Below are 12,361 nucleotides of genomic sequence, written 5' to 3' on the forward strand. Positions count from 1 at the left end.
GGTCAGCTATTTGAGCTTAATTAAATCTGCCAAGCCACAGTCGCAGATGTACTCGTTCTATAGTTTTAAGTAATTCTGTATAGGAGAACACAACTTCAAAAAACTAAATGAAGTTCAATTTGTGATTTGCGATTGACAGAGAAAACGCAGGAATCGTTTCAAGTTCTCAATGAAATGTAGTTTGAATCATGTCAAACTGAATGGAGAAGTGCAGGTTCCCTTTTACGGAAACGAATCTGCATCATACAATTATACAGCCACACAAAAAAGTGTGCGGATCTGGTAAAAAGACACACATATTCCTATGGTTTTTGGGGCGCTGAATTCAAATTCGGTATCAAAAATCACCCATCACGTCATGGTTGAGCCATAACCTCAAAAAATGACGAAAAATCATGCACTGAGACCAATAAATTTCAAAATAATGCCAGTGATGCAAATTTTCACTTCAAAAACATGTCGACAGCTGTGAAGGATCAACCCTTACCTGATATCAACTTATTTAACATAACTTTACCCAACAGAACCTGACCTCACCTAACCTGAATTATCAGAAATTGATTAAACTACACGTAAATCTCTGGAAGCATATTTTCCCAGTAGCAAATGTGTGCTACATCGAATGGGTCAACCCGAGCCTAACCCAGAAATAAATCTAACCTAGCCTAACCTAACCTAACCTAACTTCACGAAACACAATTAAACTGATTATGTTGTCCCGTTGTATTTGCGGTACCGTTCCATTCAGCTTCGGCTTAACCTACATAGAGGTTTAACCTATCCTAACCTAACAAAACGTGACCTAACCTAACGCAGCCGAATGAAATTCAACCACACATGTAGCTGTGTAAGCGTACGGTTCTCAGTCTTAAATGTGTGCTATATTTAATAGGTTAACCCGATCTTAACCTACAAATGAATCTAACTTAACAGAAGCTAACGAAATTTTGCTTAACGCAACACAACTTAAGTGTTCCCGTTGTAACACAATAAAATTCATTTCATTGTGCTACAGGTGGTTAAAAAAGTAGACGCACATTACTCATTTGAAGAAACTTAGAACTACAAGTAGAATTGACCCTATTTCAATTAACCTGACAATGTTTGTATCAATTAAAATGTGGAACTGTAACTTAAACATGCAAATGAATAAGAGTGTAAATCAAAATTTTTTTCTCTCTGCTTTTCTTAAACTTAAGGTATATATTTATACTATCTTTCGTGTTTACATTTTATCTTGCTTTTTATCGCAATTAAATTGATTTATAGACCTACTTCAGTCTATTTTCTACCTGCTATAACGTGTATCTTTTTTCTTTGAAGGAACGATGCAAAGGGTTACGCTTACGTTTAAGACCTATATTCGTTTCCCTTTTCAACATCCAGCAAAAATCAGCCATCATGACCTCGTCCCATCTACCCTGATATCGTTGTTCCATCACTTTTGTGTCTTGATGAAAACTTTCCCCTTGTTCTTCGCTGAAATCACCAACATTTTCTGGAAACTTATCCAGATGGAAATCTAGAAAGAGAAGTTTTTAATTCATCAAGCAGCCTAACCTTTTGTAGTTTCTTATCATTTTCGCAACAATATTTTCGTAGTCTGGATTTTTTTGTTACCGAGGAAATTTGCGTTTACTGCTTTAAAATTTTCCCAAGCGTCCATTTAAATTTTCGTCATGTGGCTCACGAAATGTGGCTCTCTTTGTTTGATGATATTATGAGAACCAGGTTTGAATGAATCTCTTAAAGACCAATGTTTTTTGCTGTAATGATTGGCTCGACCTATGCTATTCCACAGGCATATAGAGCATGGCTCTCTCGTGAAACCCGATTGTTGGTCTAATATCATTGTTATGATTTTAAGATCACCAAATATTTTCCATTTGTGATTCGTGTAATTAACTTTTTCAAGAAGCAATTTAACATTGTTATATTCTTCTTTGATGACCGTTGAGTGAGCTATAGGGATAGGAGCGTAAGTATTCGTGTTATGCAGTAAAACAGCCTTAATGCTGCGTTTTGACGAATCAATGAAAAGTCGCCATTCTTCGTCTCTGTACACATTTTTCTTCAAGTGGTTCATTAGTCCATTAACGTCAGTGCAGTACACTTAAGACGTTTCTTCGTCTTTAACGAAAACCTTTCTGAATTCTTTGTCCCTGTCGCGATAGAATGAAACTTTTGTCTTTGGCTCTAGAAGATTTCTTCTTTTTAGAAATGAAGCAGCAAATTCAGCGCCGTCTTTCGGTAATCAAAGATCTCTAATGAAATCATTCAGTTCTAGGTGCGGCGCTAATATTTGAATCTTCAATTTCATTTTATGCACGCCATATTCGTCATCTTTTTCGTCATTTTCATCGGAATCATCAGAACTATTTTCTGTTCGATCACTGGTTTCACTACCGTCTCCATGACGTTGACTCTCAACTTCCATTCTATCATCTTCTAAAGCGCTTAAATCAGTCTGGCGTGCATTTTTATTGATTTCAATTGCTCTTGTGACTGTGCACACAATAATTTACGAAATGTTATTTTATTTTTGGCGTTGAAGCCTTTGACGGAATTCATGCAAAAGTAGCAGTCCTTCGCAATGACGGGTTTTTTCCATGTGGTTGGTGTAGAGTACTTGCAGTACTTTTCGTTGTTTGAATTTTTTAGACGATACAACATAAGTCTGTAGGAATTGCAAATGACGTGAGGAACCCATTTTGTTTCTTGGTGCAGCAATTTATGGTCAAAACACTTTTCGTAAAGACTTTTCACTTCCTCGTCGATTGGTTTTCGCAAACTTCTCACTTCATATTTACTGCAAATGTAACAGAATGAATCTGAGCCATTCTTGCGGGCATGCGATTGAGAAATTCTCGCAGTTGTTTTCCTTGTAGCATGAGATTCTACACCAACAAAGTGATCCATTGATGAAGAGCTACGGTTGCATGATGACGACGTCGGAGAGCCCGCTTTCCCACCCTGACCAGACGCCGATACTGGGGTTTTTCCCTGCACCGTAATACACTTTTTACCTGTGTCTGCCATGATGGCATGAACGCCGTTTACTTAGGAACTCAGCCAGTGTGGATCCGTTGCCTACCGTCACCACGTGGAGATGCGCTGGTTACAGACACAGGCGAATAATGCTAGCAACAAGCGGTTACGAAACTCCAGACATTTACTGCTATTAATGTCAAAATATGAAAGTACTCAAGAACAGGGTTACCAGCGTAATCAGTTAGGTTAGGTCAGGTTTTGTTAGGTTAGGATAGGTTAAACCTCTATGTAGGTTAAGCCGAAGCTGAATGAAACGGTACCACAAACACAACGGGACAACACAATCAGTTTAATTGTGTTTCGTGATGTTAGGTTAGGTTAGGTTAGGCTAGGATAGATTTATTTCTAGGTTAGGCTCGAGTTGACCCATTCGATGTAGCACACATTTGCTACTGGGAAAATATGCTTGCAGAGCTTTACGTGTAGTTCAATAAATTTCTGTTAATTCAGGTTAGGTGAGGTCAGGTTCTGTTGGGTAAAGTTATGTTAAATAAGTTGATATCAGGCAAGGGTTGATCCTTCACAGCTGTCGACATGTTTTTGAAGTGAAAATTTGCATCACTCGCATTATTTTGAAATTTATTGGTCTCAGTGCATGATTTTTCGTTATTTTTTGAGGTTATGGCTCAACCATGACTAAAATGCAATTTTATATAAATAGCAAATATTTCAATAAATTATAATAAATTATACAAATCACTGAATTACCCTGTGGGCACAAAAGTCCTAAACTTGTCCTATATGCGTCTTTCGGCGGACGTCTTAAGGACGTCCTGAGGACCTTTTAAAGACATGAAAAGATCCAAAGGATGTCTTGGAGACGTCAAATCATATGACATAGAGGTACATTCTAAAGACGTCTTTTGGACGTCCCGGTGCCCACTGGGTAAAGATTTGTGATTATAATAAAATGTAAACATAGACGCGTTTTTGGTTTGTGTTTGGCGCATGAACAGCCGCTGTCTCTCTCTTCCGCACTGAAAGAAAGAAGTAGAGCATTGTGTTTTACGGAACTATACTACAATAACTATTCGATATGATAGTGATTAACTTTAAAAAATACAGTTTTTCTTTTTTCTGATTGTAATTTTCTTTTGTGAATAGTATTATTACGATTAACCGTCGTTTTTTTAATCAGTAACGAAATACTTTTTGGTGAATTGTAAAATAACCACGTCAGCAGTCTGCATTCCTCTTCAAGATACACATTTCATACCACATGTAATACGATTGAAACGCGGTCAATCGTTTCTTGTTTCCTGGGTAGCCAAATGGTGAGAAGAGGCTAGTCATCCAGAATTTCGGTACGACGAGACACTTCGATAATCATAAGATATTAAAATAGTTTTTATAGTCACTCTTCAATAATAATTAAATATTATTTAATGCTAATACCGAAGAAATTGAAAATTATTTCTAAGAATACTTCACCAATTAGAATGCCCAAAAAGTTAACCAAAGTCATTTTTATAAAAGCTAACAACTGTATTGTTAATCATATTATTAACTATTAACCCGTATCATGTGTAAAAATATTGCCTGAATTATTAACTGAACAGGAACATTATCGTATTCTAAAATGTCTTAATCAATTATAATCTAACTGTATTTAATTTCACTCGACACCATAAATCACTATACATTAGAGTTGAAATACTAATTACTAGGCAGTCTGATAAGTCCCTGAAAAATGAAACACGGAGACGTTTTTTTGGCCAAAGTCGGTTTCATTTTTCAACATACTCTCCTTTTAGGTCGATACATCGAGTCCAACGATTTTCTAACTTTTTGATACCGTCCGAAGAGTACTCGATCGGAAGGTCTCCAAAATACGCCTCAGTTTCAGCTATGTGCTCCTCATTTGAGTAAAAGGGCTTGCCGGTGAGCCATCTCATCAGGTTAGAGAACAAGTAATAGTCGCTGGGGGTCAGGTCTGGTGAATACGGTGACTGAGGAACCAATTCGAAGACGATTTCATGCAATTTCGCTTGTGCAACTAAGCGTGAATGAACAGGCGCATTGTCGTGATGATAAAGCGGTTTTTTCTTCTTCAAATGCGGTCGTTTTTCGTCGATTTCGATTTTCAATCGGTCCAATAATGATGAATAGTATGCTCCGGTTATGGTTTTACCATTTTCAAGATAGTCCACGAATATTATGCCATGTGCATCCCAAAATACGAAGGCCATAACCTTTCCGACCCATTGTTGCGTTTGTGGACACTTCGGAGCACTTTGGCCCGGTGGAACCCACTGTTTTGCCTGTTGCGTTGACTCAGGAGTGTAGTAGTGGATCCAGGTTTCATCCATGGTTATGAATCGGCGCAAAAACTCGGTCGGCTTACGCGAAAATACACGAATTCGTTTTTGGTCCACTGTGAGCAAACGCGGCAAACATCGCGCGCAGAGCTTCTTCATGCCTAAAACTGAATGCACGATATTGCCCACACGTTCCAGTGATATGTCTACAGCATTAGCTACCTCTCTCAATTTCACTTTGGGATCATTCAACATTATATCATGGATTTTTTCGACATTTTCTGGTGTAGTGACCTCTTTTGGGTGCCCAGATCGTTCAGCATCAACTGTACTCGTACGGTCACAACGAAACTCGGTAAACCACTTATGAATCGTTCCAATCGGCGGTGCAGAGTCCGGGTAATACTTGTTCAGCTTGGCCTTGGTCTCCGATATCGTTTTCTTGCCAAGATAGTAGTGTTTGATCAAAACACGAAACTTAGATTTTTCCATATTAAAAAAAACTCGGAGATTAGTCGCTTCTCAGTGCCTGAGTTTTGACAGGCGTCATTTGAAGTATCACGCTCGACGAAAATGGTTCACATTAGTGAATACTAATGCCATCTCTTAGAATTCTCAGGTACTTATTAGACTGCCTAGTAGCTTTGGGCTAGGGAACTTGTGAGCCGGTGTGGGAGAGCTCCGGCAGTATTAAATGCGTGGCGGCCGAGTGCACCTCGAGCGATAACTTTCAAGTGAATTTTACGTTTTAATAAATTACTTATCCATTATAAATCTCTATTTTTTCTGTTCACTTTTAGTCAGTATTAAACTCGTTCGAGTTGAAGAAAAAAAGGTACTCCAGGTGCCCCTCGCCGATTTGATTCTCTCTGATATATGTTGTAGGACCCAAAAAACTAAGAGACAAGCATTTTTTTATCTGCGGAAAAACAGATTAAGGGGGTGAAACAGTCCCTGAAAGATAGGGTTTTTAAGTGACGTCTGTATAGTTTTGTGCTTAAGACCCAAAATGATTTCGATTAAACCTACTATAAAAGTTTCCTCGTGTTGAAAGATGAATAAGGTCATTTTCTCAAAATTAAAAAAACAATGAAGGGGGAAAACCCACCCCCAAAATATTTTTAAAGTTCTGCTGAAAATTTTTTAATTCACAGAAAAAAAAATATCAGATTTGCACTTGAGAGGAAAATAAAGTTGACGTGTTTGCTAAAATATGTTTTTTTAAATTTAATGGGGATAACTACCCCTAAACGCTTTTTATTTAGCATCAATGATAATTTACTTTTCATGCACAAAGGCAATTGGGAAAATAGTTTTATAACGAAGGAAGTAAAATAGAGTCTATCCAACATAAATAAAAAAATTACGCGGGGTTAAATTACCCCCTAATTATGTATAAAATTGCAAAATAAGTCTAAAATCTAGAAAAAAATCCGAAGAAAATACGTGTTACACACAAGAAAGAGAATGAAGGTATTTATGTATTTTTAATAAAAAGAGCATCGAAGAGGGTACTCTCTAAATATGAATCAGTGAAAATTCACTGATTGCAATAGTAATTAGACATTTTACTGGTTAATCAGTGATTTTGGACTTATTCACTAATCAGTTCAGTAACACCAGAGTAAATCATGTGAAGCATAACCTCTAATTTTTATGTCAAGAGTTGTAGTTACTCTTTTACTTAAGTAGCAAAAAGAATTCCTTAATGAAATGAAATTTTTAATTTTTGGGCTGAAGTCTGCTGAACTAACTGCGGGAAAAACATACTCTAACTCGTATAAAAAGTACTTACCTAGGAAACCAGAAATGACTAACCGCCTTTCAATCGTATTTCAAGTCGTATGAAATGTGTATCTTAAAGAGGAAAACGACGGTTAATCGTAATAATACTATTCACAGAAGAAAATTACAGATCAGAAAAATAGAAAAACTTTATTTTTCAAATTTAATCACTATAATATCGAATAGTTATCGTAGTTTACCCAGTCTGCACGAAACTACGAAAATCCCAAGAACGTCCTTGGGACGTTCCTAGGACGTTCTATGTCAGGCCAGTCAACGTTTCTAGGACGTTCAATGTCCTAAAGATAACCTTAAGACGTCTTGAAGACATGGACATTCTCGGGACATCTTTTGTACTGACATAAGACGTCTTAAGAGCATTTCTAGGATGACCAAAGATATGTTATAAAACACGTTTTAGGGATGTCCCAAAGACGTCTCCAGGACATCCTTGATTTTTTTGCCCACTGGATAGTATCGTAAAACGCAATACTCTGCTTCTTTCTTTCACTGCGGAAGAGAGAGACATTGTCTGCGCATACGCCATGCGGAAACCAGAAACGCGTCCATATTTACATTTTATTATAATCAAAAATATTTAATTCAGTGATTTGTATAATTTATTATAATTTATTGAAAAATTTGCTATTTATATAAAATTGCATTTCACTAACATATATATAAATTTTATTACAATTTAAATATTTTAATTAATTTGATATTTCATTTTACGAAATTCATATTTATAAAATACAGTCGAATCTATTTACCTTGCCGCGGATGGAAGCGTAGGGGAGTAATTTACCTGGAAACGATGTTCCTCCACTCTCGAGTCTAATCTGAATGTCCTATTTCGAAATTCTCAAGATGATTCTCTGTTCCTTCTCCCATATTGTGCACTCTTGGTCTTGATCAGACATACTGATCCATACACAACAAATTTTCCAGAATGAACTTGAAACGACATAGGTTAGAAGTGGACCAGTGGAGGCAAATGCAAATTTCAAATGAACCAAGACGTTTGATTCGTCAATTCTGTTGTATCACAGTTTGGTCTGGCTGAAATAGTTGTTAGATCTCCACTCTTATCAGCTTTTTGTTTCATGCCTTTAATATGTATTTAAAAAATTGTCAATGACAGAAATTGAAAATTATGGTATATTTTAAAGGTATGGTACGTGATGGAATGAACATGGTACAGAAGTCAAAATTATGGTATGATTCGGTAATTATGGTACGGTCTGGCAACTCTGGAAAGCGGCAAGGTAAATACCGGCAAGGTAAGTAGCATCGACTGTAGGTTTCTTATGATGGACATTCTTGAAACTTAAAAATTTAATTCATTTACGTCCGTAGCTTATCTGCATTTTCCTATTTAAATTTATTTACAGCCACTTCCCATTCACTACAATTAAATAATGAAGAGCGTAATCTGCATTATACAATTTATGGGACTTCATCTGTGTAATTCAAAAAAGTATTAAATAGGTGAATTTAATTCTGTTTTTTAATCCCCTGCGGTCGAGATCTTGCGCTTATTGGCCAAAAGCTTCGAGCCTTAGATGATGTGCGCAAAACACGTACAACCTAATTCTGAAATAAGATTATGTTCCCCAGGATTCACTACGCATTCCAGATAAATAATGAGGTACGAATTAAAAACAATGTAACACAATATTAAAATGTGTTCAAAAAAATTCTCGGGACGTGGTTTCATTGGGAAATTTTTCTTAAATCTTTGTTTGCGAAATCTTTTGAATTCGTTAAAAATCATTGAAATATTTGTGAAATTGTTATGAAATATTTAAAATCTCATATACACGCCTTTATAAATTGTTCAAAATCCTTTTAAATATACTCGAAAACCGAGTGCTGGAAAGTTCGATTTCGTGAAGAATTGACAGTTTTTGTTTTAAGGGTAGTTTTCAGGTACCCGTGAGAGTAAAAAATTATTCCAAAAACTCAAAAACGTGATTTTTCACCAGACATTTTACATGGGAAACTTCAACTCAAAACCGGCACCTGTTAACATCGATCACGTAAAAAAATAAAAATTAGGGAATTTCTTTTTTCAGATTTTGTATGAAATTGGGGGGGGGGGTCGTTGCCCTCTAAAGAAAAAAGCGTTTTTGAGCCACCCTACTGAGCACGCCCCTACCCTCTCTCCCAATCCCCCCCTCTCCGACCCCTCCACCTCTCTATTTCTATCTTTCTCTCTGATTCACGGGCCTTTTTAACAGAGCGCGACTATCATTGGGCGGGCGTTTTGTCGTTTGGGCTTTGTGTCACGGATCCAGTTTTACCTGCTTCATGTTTTTTTGAGAAAATTACGATATTCATCTTTCATCGCGAGGAAACTTTTCCAGTAAGTGTGATAGAAATGAATTTGATTTTCATATAGAAAACTATACAATCGAAACTTGAGACCCCTATCTTTTAGTACATTTTTTACACCCCTAAAGTTTTTTCCGCAGATTAAAAAATACACCTGGAGTACTTTCCTTGTAAGAGGAAATATTAAAGGGACATCGTCTGGAAATTTTGTAAGCACCTTCCTGAAATGGATGTTGAAAATATTGTGGACGATTAGATATAAAAAATAATTTATATAAGGGAACTCCACTACACTAAAGGCGTCCACTGCACATAATAATTTTGGTTTTACGGTTTTCGATTATTTTGGATATCTAACTTTTTTGATGTGCTTAAAATTAGAATGAATAAAACGTACAATCTCGCGCCTTTAAAGTTGCATTCGGATCGGCCATTCGGTCAAGTCCGTGCTTCTTCCGACAACTTTATCATAGTTTCCATGGTTGCGTTCGAAACTTCAGATGGAGACAAGTGTCAAAACAATATAGGTTGTGTTACATAGTAATTGCAAATAATAAATGTGTTTGATTAATAATGAAATGAGACATGTGAACTGAGAAGTAAACGTTAATTTTTTTCTGTGCCAATAACATTATGGAATGCCTGCTGAATGACAAATACTATGAAATAGTAATAGTATTCTGCGCTTTTAGTGGGCGAAGAGTGAATTGTGTTTACCGCTTATTTACGGCATAAAAACAGGTATGTTATGAATAGACAGGATATGTTTTAAATAAAGTGAATGAAATATTACATGCGTAAACTTTACATTGACATTGCCTACATTTACTTACAGGGATTACGGCAAACAGGTGAATTTGAACATAACCTCCAAAAAATGACAGTTGTCTCTGGGCCTCATTTCAAAATTTCATTTGATTAAATACTGAAATAAATTTTAAAAATCCCTCAGGATAGTAATTTTAGGGGCTGATAAAATGCCAGTTTGCAAACCATACCCAAAAAAGCAATGTCGAAAATACAATAATTCAAAGAAAAAGTTGGTCCAGAGAAAATATTTTCTAAAATGAAAATAATACATAAAAAGTTTATTAATTAAAATTTGGGCTTGTTAAATTACTTCGAAATTTTTTTTTGATATACCGATACCATCAAAATCACTCAAAATTGATTTTAGTTGCTGATCAAATCCCAATTTGGAAATCAGATCCAGATATAGCAAGTTTGAAAAGAGAATAATTTAAAAAAAAATTGGAATGTAAATATCGGCCTAAAATTTCTCTTCTTTATTTATTACTGGTACAATCCTATCACCAAAAAGTGTTTAATTTATTTTATTGGTTGATCAAACCAAATTTTGAGAAGAGGTCCAGAGAAAACATTTTATAAAATGAAAAAATCCCTAAAAATTGTACCAATTAAAATTCGGGCAAGTTAAATTGCTTCGAGATATCTTTTTGATACGCCTGTACCATTCAAATGATTCAGATAGTTAATTTTAGGCTGATCAATCCCCAGTCTTGGAATAAGTTCCAGAGATAACGATTTTTCAACAATGTTGATTAAAATGCACCAATTCTGTCTGCATTTCCTGATGTGTATTTATTCTAGGATCGATCTGTGTAAAAAACAATGGTAATCAAATTTTAAATTCAGAAATAATGTTTAACTTATTGAAATGATTAATAAGTAATGATTGTTCAATTGATAATAAGTCATTATTATTTAGATTATCGCTGCCGACACTGTCAGTGATAAACATACAAAACCACCAAACATTTTTTTGGTAAAAAATAATCGATTGAAAGTATAATCAACATGCCGGGCCGATCTGTCATTATTTGGAGCTTATGTTCCAATTCACCTGTTTGCCCTAATCGCTGTAAGTAAATGTAATCAATGTCAATTTAAAGTTTACGCATGTAATATTTCATTCACTTTATTTAAAAAATATCCTGTCTATTCATAACATATCTGTTTTTATGCCGTAAATAAGCGGTAAACACAATTCACTCTTCGCGCACTGGAAGCGCAGAATATTATTACTATTTTATAATATTTGTCATTCAGCAGACATTCCATAATGTTATTGGCACAGAAAAAAATTGATGTTTATTTCTCAGTTCACATGTCTCATTTCATTATTAATCAAACACTTTTATTATTTGCAATTTCTATGTAACACAACCTATATTGTTTTGACACTTGTGTCCATTTGAAGTTTCGAATGCAACCATGGAAACTATGATAAAGTTGATCCGAAGATGCACAGACTTGACCGAATGACCGATCCGAATGCAACTTTAAAGGCGCGAAATATGAAAATACCCCTGTATTTTAGCGGGTGCTAATCTAAAAAACTGCACCCGATCACAGTGAAATTGTGGTAAAGTATCAGCTTAACCACGTCTGACGACCATGAGATAGGTGGTCACAGTCTGTAACGGATCAGTACGACGACCCTGGGGAAACGGAACGACCCACGGTCGACCGCCTTCTGCATTTTTCCCGCAAGTGTTTTAGCATATTGTTCACACACAGGGATGCTTTTCAAGCTACTAAGCGGTGAAAGTCTGGCACCTCCGAGAGCGCCGATGATAAGGACGATTAGCTTACCAGAATATTCCGCGTACAATCTCTATTTCTTTTCATTCTCCTTGGCTATGATGTTTTTGTCAGCTGGTGCCGAAAATTCGATAATGAACATGGTTCTTCTCGAAGTCATGAAGAACCATATCAGGCGCTAGGAGCATTCAGAGGAGCAATATTAAGGTCAATGCCGTAAAAGTGACAGAGATGGTAATAAAGCAGTCTTGGTGCCGCATTGTGCCTCTGGATGTAGGTTGTTCCCGCATGAGTTGAACAACTAAATAGTATGTGTACCAAATGCACACCGTCTTGACATGCAAAGATCCTCTTATCGAGGAGCTGTT

Source organism: Belonocnema kinseyi, chromosome 7 (genome assembly GCF_010883055.1).
Source record: "Belonocnema kinseyi isolate 2016_QV_RU_SX_M_011 chromosome 7, B_treatae_v1, whole genome shotgun sequence".
NCBI classification, from domain to species: Eukaryota; Metazoa; Arthropoda; class Insecta; order Hymenoptera; family Cynipidae; genus Belonocnema; species Belonocnema kinseyi.